The sequence below is a fragment of the Peromyscus californicus genome, unplaced genomic scaffold (genome assembly GCF_007827085.1).
Source record: "Peromyscus californicus insignis strain IS unplaced genomic scaffold, ASM782708v3 Scaffold_21__1_contigs__length_65335640, whole genome shotgun sequence".
NCBI classification, from domain to species: Eukaryota; Metazoa; Chordata; class Mammalia; order Rodentia; family Cricetidae; genus Peromyscus; species Peromyscus californicus.
The window spans coordinates 40170658-40189544 of NW_026294514.1; the positions used below are offsets into that span (position 1 = coordinate 40170658).

Consider the following 18887-nt stretch of genomic DNA (forward strand, 5'->3'; position numbering starts at 1 on the left):
CAAGTGTTCAAATAAAAACAATGAAGAAAGGCAGCCTACAGCAAGGGGTGACTCCTTACCCAGGCTCCGGGTCCTAACTTGAATCCTCTGCTGCTGCCTATCAACCAATGTTCCTCAAGCAGGCTGCTTCATGCCTCATGGTTCATTTTCCTTATTTGTGCAATCAGAAGAAAGATAGCCATTCCTCTAGGGCCAATTAATTCAATAAATGAAAATAATTGTTTCTTGTTATACATAGAAGATTTGTTCTAGACTGTCCTGTGGATTTTTCTCAAGTTCCTTATATAAAATGGTATAGTATTTATATATAACCCACAAATGTCTCACCATGTATATTAAGTCATCTCTGGATAACTTACAGTACCAAATAGAACATTAACACTTATTACGTTGTTTAGGGAATATTGACAAGAAAAAGTCTGTACATGGTCAGGACAAAGTGAGATTTTTTTTTTCCTTCCAGAATGTTCAGTCTGCAGTTGGTTGGATCCAATATGTGGTACATGTGGTGTATGGAGACTGACTGCATCTTTCTTGCACCAGGCAATCTAGCCATTGTAGATACAGCAGTGAACAAAACACATAAACGCTTCTTCTGGGAAGTAGATAATAAACAAGGAGACTAGCTGTACATTGTTGCATGAAACGCTATGCAGAAGGACGAAGCAGGGGAGTTACGAGGAGAGCTGAACACAGGGGTGAGTGGTTTCAGATAAAGCTGCCAGGGAAGCCCCACTGAGCAGGTGGCAGACTCCCAAGGGAGGTTGGCAAGGCCATCCATCATTTGCATGAAGATTTTGGTAAAGTCTTCTAGGAAGAAAAACCCCAAGCAAGCATCACGGACCTTTTGAGTTGAAGAAATGGCAAAGAGAAAGGTAGGCAAAAGGAAGGCTTGCAAAGAGGAGGAGGGGCCACCTGTTTGTATTAGAGTTCTCTAGAGTAACTGAACTTAGGGAATGAATCTCTCTCTATAGATATATAGAAAGGGGATTTATTGGAATGACTTATAGGCTAGATGTCTCAGCTGGTCCTCAGTATACACTGGAATTCTGAAGAAGTAGTCATTAATGCCAGTGAAGGAATGGACTTGCTAGTAAGGGGAAAGCTAGCAGGCAAAGAACAAAAGTTTCTTTCCATGTCCTTACATAGGTTTCCAGAGGAAGGTGTGGCCCAGATTAAAGGCATGTCTTTCTGCTTCAAGATCCAGATGAAAGGCATGCATCTTCCCACATATAGATCCAGATTAAAGGTGTCTGTCTTCCTATTGCAAATGTCTGGATTAGAAGTAAATCTACCTACTTCAAATTAAGAAAAAAATCCCTCATAGTTGTCTTCTCTATTTTGGGGTTGGGGTTTTAGTTAATTCCGGATGAGTCAAGCTGACAACCAAGAGTAGCCATCACACTGCTCCTAGTCAGAGGAGTGCCCTAATCATAGCTCTAGGATCTTCTAGGAAGAGTGAAATCCGTGAGTATCTGAGTACAGGTAGACACCTTTCTTAGTTAGTGTTCTTTCTGTTGCTGTGAAGAGACACCATGACCACAGCAACTCTTATAAAGGAAAACATTTATTTGGGGTGGCTTGCTTACAGTTTCAGAGGTTCAGTCCATTATCATCATGGTGATGGAGTGCTGGCAGACATGGTGCTGGCTACATCTTGATCAGAAGGCAACAGGAAGTGGTCTCAGACACATGGCAGTATCTTGAGAATAGAAAACCTCAAAGCCCACCCCCATAGTGACGCACTTTCTCTGACAAGGCCACACCTCCTAATAGTGTCACTCCCTATGAACTTATGGTGGCCAATTACATTCACACTACACAGCTCCTGAGTACAGATCTGAACCCCAGCTGCACACTGCAATCACCTGAGATGGTGCTATCCATCTTGGATTCTGGCCCCAGGTGCCTTATCCACAGAGGGCCCATTTAATCACACTGGGGTATGACTTGTGTTATCAGGACATTTCAGTGCTCCCCAGGGGATTTAGAGTCATAGACTCAGTTTAAACTTAATTGTAACAGGTATTAAGAGATCTACAGAAGGGCTGGAGAAGTGGCTTAGTGGTTAAGAGCACTTGTTCTTCCAGAGAACCCAGGTTTGATCCCCAGCACCCACATGGTGGTTCACAACCATCTGTAACTCCAGTTCCAGGGCACCTAATACCCTCTTCTGACTTCCTTGGACACCAATCACATGTGGTACACATATATACATTCAGGCAAAACACTCATATAAAATGAATAAATCTAATACTTTTTTTCATAAAGAAGGTTACAGGAGAGTGTAGATTTTAGATGTAAGTTGATTCCTACTACAGAGACAGATGTCAGTTTCTTCAGATCCGAACACTTAAATCCTGACAAAACTAAGATGATGCTCTGTTCTGTGGGGTTGATTGATGTGCATAAAATACCTCCATGGAATTCCGTGAACCACCTAAGATATTGTCTTCATGGCATACCTTCATTGTTCCTTAGCTCAATGTCTATCTAGAAATGAGCCATTTCTTATCTTCATGATATAAATGACTATAGATGAAGTTGTCTTGGATAAGTAGAAGATGTATTTTCTCCTCCAAATTTGTTTGAGAATTAGATTTTTCTGCATAACTGGCTTTCACGTTGGATCTAAATTCCAGTTTTACATTGGGATGAGTGGAGCAAGACTGAATTAAAGCAAGTTAATTTATGAGGTGTTACTCATATTCAAACTGTGCCAAGTGACAGGTGACCCTAAAAATCACACAACTATCTGTACAATTAGGGAATAGACTAATATATTTTCCCACATTTCTTTTATGTTGCTAATAATGTTAAAGTTTTACTATCTGCAGTTAAATAAGAAATGATTTAATGAGAATGTTACAGAATTCGTAGAGAGGTATAGATCATTGCAGAGTCAGAAGTTAAACCATTGAAATAAGTGGAGAAAGAAATGGTCATATGATGTCATTAGCGTCTCACTGTACCTTGTCAGGTTAGAGGGAAGTGTCTTTCTTTCTGAATAGCCTTGTGAAACAGTTTATACTACAATAAAAAACATTTTTAATAAAATTTCATTCTACTATTAAAAACTATATAACTAAAATAAATGTTTATGGGGAAATAAGCAAGCAAAAATATTTGTAGAAATAGTAAAGAAATTGGATATGTTCATGTTAAATTTTCCATCCAAGAGAGATATATTTACTCATGTTTGATCCCAGAAGTAATCCATATACTGTGAGCCAGCCTAAGATAATGCTCCACAAAAGGCAGCATGTTCATTAGTAAGATATATGTTCTCTGAGATAGGGTCTCACTTTGTAGGCCAGGCTGCCCTTGAACTTATGATCCTCTTAACCTCTGCTTCTTATGAGCTAATCATTCTATTTAGGACTAATTTTTGACCTATAGAAATGTTACAGATATAGTATAGAATGCTTCCAAATTGTGATGGCTGTTCTTGGTTGTCGACTTGACTCTGGACTTAACAAAAACTCAAGTGGCTATGTACACCTGTGATGGATTTTTCTTAATTAAATGATTTGAAGTGGGAAGTGTAGCATGAATCTTAAAAGTTCTTATTAATAAAATCAAACCTGAGCCAGGTAATGGGGTGAATACTGGAAGGTCAGAGAGACAGAACAAGCCACAGCTAACCTCACCTGGCCAACTTCTCAGCTGGTCTTGTTTCCTCAGACTGGAAGCTTCTGTGTTCTCATCCCAATGGCTCTCAGCTGAACTGCTGCTAGAAGTCCTGAACGCTTAACCAGCCAAATGCTTCTAGTTTCTAGTTCTCACGCCTTATAAACCTTTCTGCTTTCTACTACCGCTCCCTGGGATTAAAGGCTGCTTTCTGGGATTAAAGGCGTGAGTCACCATGCCTGGCTGTTTCCAATGCGGCCTTGAACTCACAGAGATCCAGAGGGATTTTTGTCTCTGGAAGGCTAGGATTAAAGGCGTGTGCTAACATTTTCTAGCCTAAGTATTTTGTGGCTTTTCTGTTCTCTGACCCCAGATAAATTTATTAAGGTACACAATATTTTGGGGAACATAATACCACCACAGGGAAGACCCACCTTTAATCCAGATCTTTTGTTGTGGGAAGATGTACCTTAAATCTGGACCCCACCTTTTTGTGGCAGCCTATATAAAGGACATGAAAGAAGAAAGTGCCTGCTCTTTGCCTGGTGGCCTTTGCTCTCACTGGCAAATTCATTCCTTCACTGGTATTAGAACCTACGTCTTTAGGATTCTGACTTATACTGAAGATCAGCTGAGAAATCCAGCCTTATGGACTGAACAGCTACTGGATTCTTGGACCTTTCCATTGGTTGACAGCCATTATATTAGCTGGACCACAGCCTGTAAGCTACTTTTTTTTTTTTTTTTGAGATAGGGTTTCCTGGATCTCACTCTGTAGACCAGGCTGACCTTGAACTCACAGAGATCTGCCTGGCTCTGCCTCCTGAGTGCTGGGATTAAAGGCGTGCACCACCACCACCCAGCACCTGTAAGCCATTTTAATAAATCCACTTTAATAAATCTTATATGTAATATATAAGAATATATTAATAATTGTTATGCTAATTCTTTAATTTTTTTAAGGTAGGGCCTCAAGTAGCATAGTAAGGCTTCAAACTAATTTGTTAGCAAGGATAACCTTGAACTCTTGATCCTCCTGCCTCTGTCTTCTAAGTGCTGAAATTATAGGAATGTGACCCCATGCCCAGTTGAACCTGTTGGATTTTCAAAAGAAATATACCTATCATAGATTTTTGAAAATGATAAGCAGGTAGGGAAAGCCTGTACAACCAACATGTCAGCTGCTGTGGGTCAACTTTGTTTCCCACAAGTCATGCATTCTGCATGAGTCTCTAAAAGTTGTAGAATACTATAGATTATAGGAGTCTGTCTTAGTCAGAGTTTCTATTGCTGTGATGAAATACCATGACCAAAAGCAATTTGGGAAAGAAAGGGTTTATTTGGCTTACACTTCCATATGACTGTTCATCATCAAAGGAAGTCAGGACAGGAACTCAAACAGGGCAGAAACCTGGAGGCAGGAGCTGATGCAGAGGCCATGGAGGGGTACTGCTTACTGATTTGCTTCCCATGGCTTGCTTAGCCTGCTTTCTTGTAGAACCCAGGACCACAGTCCAGGGATAGCACTGCCCATGACGAACTGGGCCCTCCCCTATCAATCACCAATTAAGAAAATGCCCTACAGGCTTGCCTATGGCCTGATCTCATGGAGGTATATTTTAAATTGAGATTCTCTCCTCTCAGATGACTTCAGCTTGTGTCAAGCTGACATAAAACTATCCAGCACAGAGTCCATTGAAGTATTCCCACCCTTGGCTATGCTCGCCGTCTAAGGCAAATACATTGGTAAGCCAAGCATATCTCTAAAACAAGTGGAAGCAAATGAAAATTCCAATTTTCAGAATAGGTGAGAGTGTATTCAGCTATAGAGATAGCAAATAGAAGGATGTTTTCAGCCCAAGGAATCTGTGAATCCCTTGGTGAGAAAAGGAAGAAAGGTGTAAGGGGGGAGGATGTGAGTGGTGAGGAGTAAGGAGAAGACAAAAACTTTATCATATGTAGTTGCCTTCATTTTCTTTGATGCCCACTTTATTTTGTGCTATCCGTGTGACTGAGAATCATCATATCTGGAGTGTAACATTCAAATGCTTCATAATGGATGTGGTACTGAACATGCCCTCAGCAATGCCCCAAACTCACATTGTGTTTGCCTTCCATTTATGGTACTCAAACATTTGTTGTCTAATTTGACCGTTGCCCTACCCCCACATATTTACAGTTTCCGTCTCAGGAGCAGAAAGCACTAAACTGTGATCATTGTCTCAAGGGCTCGCGTGGCCAGGGTCCTCAGTGGCACTGCTCTCTGTAGTTGCCAGTTCAGGTGCTGAATTTCTCTTTCCTGGGAGGAATTTTGGCCTTTCCAGGGAGAGGTCTGTCTGCTTTAGTCCAATCACTTACTCCATAAATGCATGGTGAGTACCTACGACACATGAGAGACAGGGATGTAGCCATGAATCAGACAGATAGAATCCTTGTACTCAAGGAGATTGTGATTTAGGATTGGTGTGGAGTGGGGAATTTGGAATGGTAAAGGAAATGTTTTCTCACAAGAACACAGGGATCTCGCAAAAGGATGTAGCAAATTGATTTCATGTCTGGTACTGAAACCCCTCAGGAGATCATAGGCCCTGGGAAGGAAGCTACTGATGAGGTTTCACTAAATGGTCATGTTGTCAATCTGACTTTAAATATTTATGTTTATAGCTATAGATTTGTGCTGTTCTCAGCTTTGACCAGAGAAGGCTCTTTTTACAGTAGGCAATAGTTAAAGCCAAGACCCATGACTTGTCAAAGTGCTGGTAATAAGTTGTGGGAGTCCACAGAGGTATCCTAGTGAGTTCTGAGCTTGCTTTACACAGCAGGGCTGCATTAGGGGATGGCTTGACCACGTGCATGGTCACCAGGTATCTGGGATGGTCTGCACTTGGCTGTGCTGGGGGGGGGGGTGTCTTTTGCTCCACCCCTTGGCATTCCTTTAAAAGCCCTTTAGAACAGACAGAAGGGGCTGGTGGATTTTGACCCAGGCCCTCCTGAGGCTACCCTGTGTTTCTCTCTCTCTCTCTCTCTCTCTCTCTCTCTCTCTCTCTCTCTTTCTCTCTCCATATTCCTAATTTCTCCCTGCTCAAGAGTACGGGGGCGGGGGGGGGGGGGGGGGGCTGGTTTCCCTCAGTAAGTAATTGTGAATATTCAGCCATAGATGGGTCATCCATAAGAATGTCCCCACCCCAACTCCCCATCCCAAGCAAAGCTCCTGGGGGATCATGGAAAAAAGGGTAGAAAGAATGTAAGATCCAGAGAATGGGGAAGAGAGCTGAGAAATACTGTCTTCTAGACATAACATGGGTGGTGCATACATCAATTCACAGCAGCTGTGGTTGCCAGCCCAAGACCTGAACAAAATCAAGCCAGTCAAAATCCCAGTATGAATCGAAGAGGGGCCTCCCAAAGCCCCGACTGTAGCAGAGAAGCTATTGGCAGTTGATGACTGCTGGTGGATGGAGATCCTCTTTGGGGTGTGGGGGCGGGGGCGGACCTGGCCACTGGCAGGTTGCCCATGCTCCAAGGGATTAAAATATTAATTTACAAAGGTGCAGCATATTGGGGCTGAGTATAAAGTAGTTCCTTATTAAGTTAACAAGTACATAGTTAAATGCTAGGCAGGGTCCTAGTGACGCTTCAGAGAAGAAACAATGGTGAGGACTTTGGAATGTGTATGTAGAGTAGTAATAACTAAAGTATGACCTAGATTGTAATTATTTTTGTTTTATGAATGTGAGTGTACTTATGTGCAGCACATGCATGTAGTGCCCACAGAGGCCAGGAAGAGGTCATTAGACACCTGAAACTGGAGTTTCAGATGGTTGTGAGCCACCGTGTGGGTGCTGGAAATTGAACTTGGTTATACTGCAAGAGCAGTAGGTAACATTCATATTTTTAAAATAGTGTTTGTCAGGCTGGAGAGATGGCTCAGAGGTTAAGAGCACTGACTGCTCTTCCAGAGGTCCTGAGTTCAATTCCCAGCAACCACATGGTGGCTCACAACCATCTGTAATGAGATCTGGTGCCCTCTTCTGGCCTGCAGTCACATATGCTGTATACATAATAAATAAATAAATCTTAAAAAAAAAAGAAAGAAAGAAAAAAACATTCCCCCCCCCCAAAAAATAGTATTTGTTTGCCCAAGTTTGTTTTACATTTCTCATGTGAAAAGGACTTTCTCCTATCAGTATTTGGATGGAAGCAAACTGTACTGTTTGAAATGAATGGCAAGATTCTCTCCTGGCCCCAAACAAGCCTCTATTTCCCAAGACAAAAAATTTGAAATGTCCCTCAGCACAAGAATTGAAAACATTTCACATGTATCTTGATATGCCTTAGTACTCTGTGGAAGCTAAAACTATTTACAGAGTTCAGCCAGAAATAATTCTTGTACTTTAATCAGGCAGCAAGTGGGAACTTGGTGTATCCTCTGCAGTGGGATAAAAATCTGTAGAGGGACATCCAATAACACAGCTTCAGAATTTTTCAGGAAAAATGTGAATTATATTTTGTGTTTCAAGTCTGCATAATACCTATGAAATTCATATTGTTTATATTTCATGATTTATGACCAAATGTAAATTTGGGAAGGTGATTAGACAGGAAATAGAAACAATTATTTAGTGTTCTATTCGGCTTCTTTATTTATTTGTGCCAACTCGTATATTCTCTGACCTGGTCCCATTAAGCCAACTTGTCTTTATATCCATGCAATTATAGGGAGCTGACCAATCAGAAGCCACAGCAAGTAATCTCCATTCCAGCTTTGGCGACACCACAGGGCACCTATTGTTGGTTGAGTTGTCCTTTGTCATTTTCTGCCTTAGCTATTACTTTCTCCCCACACAAATTGCTCGCCCAATGCTTCTACAAAAAGCGTGGTCATTTCCACTTGGAACAACTCACTGTAGGACACCCCTCTATCTTCTGCTGTCAACTTCAAAAACCTGGTCAGAAACCCTCTCACTCTCGCCACAAGTAAATCATTACTTCCTGTGACATTCCTCATTTTTATTGTGGAGGTGTTAAACGCAACCGAGATTCACAGAATGATTTGTTTCCTTGATGACTAGAAAGGACATTAATCAAGTGTTTCCAAAATCATGCACAACAGCAGCCAGGCTGAACTCAACTCCAAATTATCTCCAGTGCTTTCTGCATCCCAGTCTTTCCGTTTCTTACACCTTCAGACTCAGAAGAACAGTGATGCCTTCATCAGATCACTGTAGAAACACCCATTGCATTTTTTTGCCATGTAATTAACATGCATATATATATATATATATAACATGAATATATATATATGCATGAATATATATATATATATATATATATATATATATATATATATATTCACTTGAATTCCCAACATGTGAAGAGCACTATTAGATTTGGGGTAGTGATACTTTAGAAGTGGAAAATGACAACTCAGGAGCTCAGCTCTTGGCCAGCATAACCCGGGCAGTGAGAGGCTGTGCAGATTACTGTCTTCTGTCCCATGGGCACTCAAGACAAACACAGTTAGCAAACAGAGGTACTGTATTTGCAATGGACCCAAAGGCCTCACTGCTGGAATGGACCATCTAAAGTACCCATAACCCATGATCCCTGGGAAAGGACTATAAGTTAGGTGAGCCAGTTAGCTAGCTACCCCTGGGCCACTCTATTCTGCTTCCCCTGTTTCTCTCTCTTTTACTGCAACCACACGTCTTTTGGCATGCACCCACTTCGTCTTCTGTCTTTCCTCAATTTAGGCGTCTTTCACTGGAGGCCTGTAGCACCTTGGATTTCTTCTAGTCCTTTAACCAATTTCATTTGATGAAGTTGGTTTTTTTTTTTTTTTTTTTTTTTTTTTTTTTTTTTTTTTTTTTTTGTCTCATGCTGCTTTTTCTTACAGACAACGAAAATCATACGAGCCTCAAAATTTTATTCACTCAAGTTTAAACTTCCAACTATTTTTTTTTCTGGCTGGATGACCCTCAGGCATATTGAAAAATGACGCCCCCGCCAAGCAAAAATGTAGATAAACTAGAACTCTTGTGAGATTTTTTTAATGGCGGATTTCTCTCTGTGCAATATCTGGCACTGGGAAGGCCATTCAGATCCAAGCTCCATTCAGTTGGTTTGAGCAGATTCCACCCTCTGTAGACATTTAACTACTTACTCATTTTGCATTTGCATGGCCCTACAATAATGTCCAAGGGGACAGTACGGGGGAAACGGTCAATGCCTGTTTTAGTTACTTTTCAATAGTTTAGATGAAACATCACCACAAAAGCAATAGAAGGAAGCAATTCCTCCAAAACTTACCATTCCAGATGGATAACAGTTCCTCTCCATTGGTGGTGAAGCATGACATCAGGCAGACGTGGCAGGTGGAGCAGCAGCTGAGATGTTACATCTTCAGCTGCAAATAGGAAGCAAAGAGAGAAAATCGGGTATAGTACCAGTCCTTTGAAACCTCAAAGCCTGCCCCCAGTGATGCGCTGCCTCCAGCCAGGCCACACCTCCAAAACCTACCCAAACAGGGCCACCAACTAGGGCCCAAGTATTCAGATGCTTCAGAATATGTGGGACATCTCATTCAAACTACCACATTGCTCAACATCTGTGTCATCCCAACAAATTTAAACCAAAGCATATGGAACAGACTACTGGAATGAAAAGCTCAGTGATTCATCTGTGCAATAAGGTACACCTTGTACTCAGAAAATGGTTGAGTATATTCTTTTAGTCCAATGCTATAAAACTCATGGGAAGGGACACAAGGGACTAAATGTATCTAGTTAGTCTGTCATCATTCAGGGACTAGACTAACTGGGTTCTTATGATATGCCTGGTTTTCTGGATCCTGCTTAGTTTCCAGAGAGAACAATTGGAAGTAACAAATGGGTGTTCTTGAATTTGTGTATGTTCCCAGTTGATAAGGAGAAAGGCAAGACAGACTTCGAACAAATAACTAGGAATCGATAGAATTTCAACATCAACCCAACACTGAGGAATATCAACACTGTTGAGTTATTTAATGATGGTGGGTATTGGATAGGGAAAATGGTCCCTGTGGCTCAAAGTTATGGTTATTCCCACCAGTCCTCACAGGTTGACATCGCTTCTGTGTCTATGGGCTCAGCTCAGAGATGTGGACACTCTTAGGAAGGTAACAAGGAAATGTCCCTTGTAATTTGGACTCTAAATTTAATCATAAGCAAGTGTCAAATGCATGAGTGTCAAATGTGAAAGATTCCTGAGGCCATCTCGTTCCTGCTCCTGTTGTGTAGATGAAGACATTGAAGTCCAGAGCAAAAGGGAGACTGTCTGAGATGGTATGTCTGGTTAGACACAGAGGCCACTGGTCTGGCTATGGGCAGAGATATCACACAGTGATATCTGTCTGTCTGTCTGTCACTGCCCCAGGAGCAGACTGTCAGGATGCAATTGTTGTTCATCTTTTCAAACTAGGCTTGGTCCTACCTTCAGAATCCACATATCTCAATAACGACAGAGGGGCAGAGGTGCCAATTATATATATTTTTACTTTAAAATTGGACTATTTATCTAAAATTCAAGTTTAACTGAGCACCATGTATTTATTTGTTTTATTTGATAACCCCAATCCCAGGAAAGGTGATAATAACCAACTGAGTAAAATATTAGTGCAATTTAATCATTTTAACACTATTGATAGTTCAGTTTTCAGGATCATTCTTAGTATGTATGTCTGTATTTTATAATATCCCTAAGGTAGATTTTTTGGGAATTGTGTTGGTTTGAAAGAAAACGGCTCCCCAGGGGAGTGACATTGCTAGGAGGTGTAGCCTTGTTGGAATAGGTATGATCTTGTTGGAGGAAGAGGCAGGCTTTGAGTTCTCATACATGCTCAAGCTATGCCCAGTGTCTCAGACCACTTCCTGTTGCCTGTGTAAGAGATAGAACCCTCAGCTACCTCTGCAGTCCCCACCCACCACCATGTCCCACTATGATGGCAATGGAATAAACCTCTGAACTGTAATTAAATGTTTTCCTTTATAAGAGTTGCTGTGGTCATGGTATCTCTTCACAGCAATAGAAACCCTAACTAAGACAGAAATCTATAACTTTAGTAGTGTTTTTTACTTGTTTGAATGTTAATGATGGGGCTGGAGACATGGCTCAGCAGTTCAGAGCACTGGCTGCTCTTCCAGAGGACCTAAGGTTAATTCCCAGCAACCATATGGTGGCTTACATCTATAATAGGATCTGATGCCCTCCTCTGGTATGCAGGTATATATGCATAGCACTCATACATAAAATAAAAATAAACTTAAAAAAAGAATGTTAATGATTTACATATGATCCACTATCACTTTTTAACTTATGTATTATGAAGGTTGAAACACTTAAAATAGGTGTCCTCCATATGTAAAAATACTTCTTCCTGTTCCTTTTCTTTTTCAGAGGGAGGCTGACAGCATTGCAAAAGACCGAGATGGGGATAGCATTCCATACAAACATGATTGTTTCGGATGGACAGTGATACATTTTCAGCACATTCATCAATAGGATCATGATTGAGGCGTCAGTGACATGTCAGCTGAGAGCCAGTCCGTTGGTATTTTACAGAGGCCATCGTGCCACTGATGATGACAGTTTCTTTTTTGTAACAAAGACAGTGGAAACCAAAGGGGAAATATTCAAAGTAGGATGAAAGGAATTAGCGTCAGAAAAGACCCTGCAGGGTCCGGAAAAGAGTTGTCAGATTCTCCACTGTAGGACACATTAGTAACTAGCTTCATCTCTTGTAGCTTCTTTCCCATTGTCTTACCCAGGTGCTTCCCCAGCCTCTGCAGAAACCAACAGACGGAGCTACATGTCCCAATGCCAAAAGCTGAATTCAAGCCAGACACAAACTGGATGATTAGAACACTTCTTGTCTAGTTCTGGGTGCTTGACGCCTGAACTCAAGGTGTCCTTCTGAAGGCTTTGGAATTTTTTTTTTTCCTGTGTGCCCAAGTCCCAGGTGTTCCAGAACTGTCCTTACCATTCTACACTGTGATGGCTGCTCTTCGATGCCTACCTGACAACATCTGGAATTCACTAAAAATCCAAGTTGCTGGGCACACCTGTGAGGGATGTTTAGTTAACTGGATCATTGAGGTCGGAAGAACCATTATAAATCTGGGCCACACTGTCTCATGGCAGCCTTTATAAAGGGCATGGGAAAGAAGCTCTTGTTCTCTGTCTCCTTGCCCTTGCTCTTGATTCACTTGTATCAGAGCCTACTTGTGGTATTTTATTCCCCAAAATATTGTGCATGCTAATAAACTTATCTGGGGTCAGAGACAGAACAACCACAATATTAAACATAGAAGTTAGGCAGTGGTAGCACACGCCTTTAATCTTAGCATTCCAGAAGCAGAAATCCATCTGTTCAAGGATACAGACAGGCATTGTGACTCACACCTTTAATCCCAGAAAGCCAGCCTTTAATCCCAGGGAGTGATGGCAAAAACAGAAAGATATATAAGGTGTCGAGACCAGAAACTAGAAGCATTTGGCTGGTTAAGCATTTGGCTGGTTAAGCTTTCAGGCTTCTAGCAGCACAGTTCAGCTGAGACCCATTCTGGATGAGGACTCAGAGGCTTCCAGTCTGAGGAAACAAGACCAGCTGAGGATCCGGCGAGGTGAGATAGCTGTGGCTTGTTCTGTCTCTCTGATCTTCCAGTGTTTAACCCAATACCTGGCTCAGGTATTGATTTTATTAATAAGAACTTTTAAGATTCATGCTACACCTACTTCTTCAGGATTCTGATGTACACTGAAGACCAGCTGAGACTCCCAGCCTCATGGACCAAACAAGTAACTACTGGATGATTGGATTTTGCACTAGGAGACAGCCATTGTTGGACTAGCTGGACCACAGCCACTCTACCCGTTCTGTGTTCCTCTAGAGAACCCTGCCTAATACACACATCTCAACTCTGATCTCTGCCCCCATCTTCACACGACCTTTGAGTACACCTGTGTTTTCTCTTCTCCTTCTATGGACAAGTCATTAGATGTCAGCCTAATCAAGTACGGCCTCTTCTGAACTGGTTATGTTTACCAAGACCTTACAGCCAAAGGAGGTCACATTCTGGGCTCCAGATGGATATACAATGTGAGATGTCACCATTGACCTACTGTATAGTATACTGTAGTACTGTGGAGTCCAAGTATATATATACTTCCCCATCCTCCACTAGATAATGTGGTCCCTGAGGTAGGACTAGACAACGCTTTATTGACCTTCTGCTGTCTACTTCAGTATCTGGCACAGAGAACTATGAAATGCGCCTGAAAGACCAATGATCTGAACACATGGTTCTTTCTTTACCAATTAAATTCCCTCTAGGTTGATTCCTTTGATCTCTTCAATGTCATATATATATATATATTTTTTTCTCTGTTCTTTGGTCTTTATTCCATCTTCAATGCTTCACTTTTAATTCTGCCCTAAACAGTTCTATAAAGCATGGAAACTCTGAAATGTTAGAGAACATACAGAGTCATATGTCAATAGATAAAATGATAAATAGATGGGTGTTTATGTTTATAGTATAAATGTTCAGGTATACAATAGTTTATCATGAAATATATTCTTCAAGGCTTTACCCAGAGTGTCTTTACTCATGATTTCCTAAATCTTAAGTACTGCATAAAGCCACTGACATTTAACACAGATTTTCAAAGTACTATGAGCTTAAGTCCAAGTGTGAGCATCAGGAAAGAGCCTGCTAGCTGGCAGAGCCATCTGGCCACATGTGAGACTACGGAACTTAGCAGGATCTTTCAGGGAGAAGATAAATTACTCTCAGAGGATCTTGCTTCATCCTCTCAGAGACCAGAGATTAAAAGCCCATATGGTGCTGGGTGTGTAGTCAGACTCAGAACTTTGGAGGAGGAGGCAGGAAGATGGTAAGTTCAAGGCCAGCCTGTGCTTAGTAGCAAGAGCATACACCAAGACTAAACAAGACAGCCCAGATGATTGTGGTTCTCTGAGGGACGAGGTGTCTCAACTCTCTTCAGATTGCTGCCATTACAAGATGTATTCCTTTTCCAAAGCAGATCTCTCAGTCCTTGGTTATGCAAGAGAGCCATCTCAGATGGAGCGCAGGTGGGAGGAAGGATTCTCCTGGGCGGGGTGAGCAACATTTTTAGTGTCCATGGCTAAGAAAGAGCTACTCTAGATAGTCCAGAAGAGTAGAGAACTTCCTTTTTCTGTTTTTGAAAATAAAATCACAGTCTGAAGATCAAATGGAAGAAGAAATTTAGTAGATAAGAAAAACAAAACAAAATAAAAACAAAAACAAACCAACCAACCAAACAAAAAGAAGCCATGTGTGGTGGCACACGCCTTTAACCCCAGCACTGGGGAGACAGAGGCAGGAAGATCTCTGTGAGTTCCAGACCAGTTTGCTTTGCATAGGGAAATCTAGGTCAGAGCCTGTATAAAAAAAAAAGGAAATCATGAAGAGCAAAACCAGGAGGTATGGAGAAATGAACCCCAAACCAAACTTTCAAGTAATAGGTTCAAAGGCCAAAACATACAAAAGTAACTGGAAGGAATTTTATTTGAAAGAAAAAGTTTACATGAACATATTAAAAGGACCTACAGAGCCTTGCCAGGAGAGAGAGAGAGAGAGAGAGAGAGAGAGAGAGAGAGAGAGAGAGAGAGAGAGAGAGAGAGAGAGAATGAGAGAGAATTAGGAGCTACATGGGAGGTGCAGGACAGACTTAGGAAAAACATCTTCAGGAGAAGCTGAACAACATGTAATAGACTCCACGGTGTGTGTGTGTGTGTGTGTGTGTGTGTGTGTGTGTGTGTGTGTGTGTGTGTGTGTGTATGTTTTATTTGGTTACACTTTGGTGCGTTTTCTTTTCTTTTGGGGTAGTATTTTATTTTGTTTTCTTGGTTTTGGGGGATTTTTTTTTTTGATTTGGAGTTTTGATTGTTTTTTGAGAAAGAACTTAAATTTGGGTGGATAGGGAGGGGGAGAGGGTCTGGAAGGACTTGGGGGAAGAATATGACAAAAATATATTTAATGTTAAAATTGTCTTAAATAATAAAAATACAATAAAAAGGGAAAAAATCATGCAGAAAAGGTAGGATTTATCTCTTTAAGAAAATTTCAGATAAGTAAATATACATATGCTAAGTTACTCTTTGCGATAAAATTACCCCAGCATGCAATTAAATGAAGTGTGAGTAAAATGAGTATTTTCCTTCATTTGATGCACTTTTTACTTTCCTCGTGGTGTTAATTTTAGCACAAACATTTTGCTGGTATTTAATTTACCATTTTCTCCGTCAACTATAATGTCTTATAAAACAAATCGCAGAGCCACACAGATTTACTCTTGTTTTCTACTAAGAGTGTTTAGTCTTCATCCTTTTATATTTGGAGTCACAACCACTTTGGAGTAAACTTTTGTATGTGGTATATGATTCCTGAGTTGTCCTACCATTATTTCTTGAAAAGATTATCCTTTTCTCATCAAACTGTCATGGCATCCTTGTCAGAAATCAATTGGCCATAATATTAAAGCTTATTTATGAATGTTTAACCCTTTCTCACTGATTTGTGTGCTGACTTTATGCCTTCTATGGTGAAAACTGCAGGCCACAAGATGGCAGTGTTTCACATAGCGGGCCCTCACATCCGCAGGGTCACTAGCCAAAGGGGACAGGTGATTGGAGAACACAATGTTCTTCAGCAGCAAGGCAGGGGAGAGGGAATGGAGGTGTAGGGGAGTGAAGGGGTCTCAGCATTAGGGAGCTCTGGAGTGCAGAAGTTTGGGCTTTTAATTGCTACAGAGTCTGTCTATATGAACGGTAGGCGTTGGGTGCAGACTCTACATAGTTAAAAATGTGTTTACCTTGGCCGTGTTTAATGCAATGGATGTGTAAGACCTTGAGGTTTGCCACTAGACAGCTTTGAGCGGATGGTCCGACATCTGAACGGAGGAAATCACGTAGAAATCTACAGAAGTCAGACTGCCAAACTAGTAAAGCAGTGTGGCACCACCTGGATTACTATGGCAACATGGTAAGCTTTGAGATAAGGAAGTGAGTCCTCCAACTGCTCTTTTTCAAGGTCGCTTTGTGTCTTCTGGCTTCATCACACATGGGTTTTGGGATCAGTACCATCGGTTTCCACAGATAGCTAGCTACAATTTGTAAGGAAAACTGTGCAAACTCTGTAGATGGGTGCAGGGTCATGTGAACGGTCTTAAGTTTTCTGAACCTCAAACATGGGCAGGCTTTCCATTTACTTATGTCTTGTTTAATTTATTTCAAATATATTTTTTAGTTGTGTTTCACTTGTTTAGACCTAAATATTTTATTCATTTTGTTGTCATTGTAGATGTGTATCTTGATTTCATGTTGAACAGTTCGGTGACAGTGTATAAAAGCAGAGTTGATCTTTGTGACAGTGTATAAAAGCAGAGTTGATCTTTGTGACAGTGTATAAAAGCAGAGTTGATCTTTTATCGTGATCTGATATTCTGTAACCTTACCACACTAATTTCCTAATTAAAAAAGATTTATAGTAGATTCTCTATCATCCAGGGAAGAAGCTTGTCATCATTGCTGCCACCATGGGAAAGTTTAAATAAAACCAAGAACACATGGAGCCAACGGCTTACATTAATAAGCATGCACAAAGCTAAAGAAAAAGTAATAGAGCACAGCAGAGATGCAGACAATGATAATGCATTGCAGACAAGTTATGTTCAACATTTCAGTTGTAGTTTAAACGTTTAAGAAACAATCCTTTGCCGGGCACACCTTTAATCCCAGCACTCAGGAGGCAGAGGCAGGCGGATCTCTCTGAGCTCAAGACCTGCCTGGGCTACAGAGTGAGTTCCAGGAAAGGTGCAAAGCTACACAGAAAAACCCTGTCTCAAAAAACCAAAAAACCAAACGAAACAAAAACAAAAACCAACAACAACAAAAAGAAACAATCCTTAAGGCATGTATCTCAATTGGTAGAGTACGTGCCTAGCATGCACAAGGCCCTGGTTCGATCTCCAACACCACATAAACCAGGTATAATGGTAACCCTAGCATTTTGGAGGCTGGGAGAGCAGAAGTTCAAGGCCATCTTTAACTACATATCAAGTTTGAGATTAGACTGGCCTACACAGCACCCTTTTTCAAAACAAATAAGTCTATTTAAAAGTGAGAAATAGAAACCCACAAGTCTATGAATAACACAAATTGGAGCCAATGGGTTATTAGGTAGCAACAATAAAAAGACACAAAGTTGAGAAGAGGTAAGGAGGCAGGGCAGATCTGGGAGGAGATGGGATGAATATGATCAAAATACATGTATTTTTCAAAGAAATAATAAAAATATATTTAAGGAAACCATTGAAATTAATTTCATTATTTGAATAAAGAAAAAACTGTAAGCACACAAAAATTTGCAAAAAGCACATTTGACAAAATTCGGCACCCAAGATAAATCCTTTTGAGAACTTGTATTCTAAAGAAGGATTTTCATATAATGAAAAGTACATAAACACTACACTAAATGCTTATTTTGTGTTAAGAACAAGAATACAAAATATGGTGGTTTGAATGAGAACGGCCCCCATAGGCTCATATATTTGAATACTTAGTCATCAGGGAGTGGCACTACTTGAGAGAGATTAGGAGGTGTGGCCTTGTTGAAGGAAGTGTGTCACTGGGGGCAGGCTTTGATGTTTCAGAAGCTCAAGCCAGTCTCAGTGTCTCACTCTCTTCCTGCTGCCTGTGGATCCTTTTTATTTTACATCCTGCCCACAGTTTCCCCTCCCTCCTCTCTTCCCAGTTCCTCCCTCCCACCCTCCTTCTGTGCCCCCCTCCAGCTGTCCACTCCTCCTACATTTCTGTTTAGGAAAGGTCAGGTCAAGTTTCCCATGAGTATCAACAAAACATGGCTTATCAAGTTGCAGTAAGACTAAGCATCTCCCCATGTATTAAGGCTGGGCAAGGTTACCCAGTAGGAGAAGTAGGGTCACAAAAGCCAGGGAAAGAGTTGGAGATATCCCCTTCTCCTACTGTTAGTAGTCCCAAGAGAGGACAGATCCTGATGTAGAACTCCCAGCCCCTTCTCCAGCACCACATCTGCCTGCACACTGCCATGCTCCCTGCCATGATGATAATGCACTAAACCTCTAAACTATAAGCCAGGCCCTATTAAATGTTTTCCCTTATAAGAGTTGCCATGGTCACAGTGTCTCTTCACAGCAAC

The 18887-nt window shown here is 41.1% G+C and overlaps 1 long non-coding RNA gene across 4 annotated transcripts in view; it reads left to right on the top strand.

The window, feature by feature from the left end:
- LOC128117796 (uncharacterized) overlaps window positions 1–17213 on the top strand; it is an 84902-nt gene extending 67689 nt beyond the window's left edge. For all 4 annotated transcript variants that reach the window (XR_008220910.1, XR_008220909.1, XR_008220908.1 and 1 more), the window contains one exon: window positions 12064–17213. This is a non-coding gene — a long non-coding RNA (uncharacterized LOC128117796). The remainder of the gene's footprint in view (window positions 1–12063) is intronic.
- Window positions 17214–18887: the final 1674 nt, after the last annotated feature.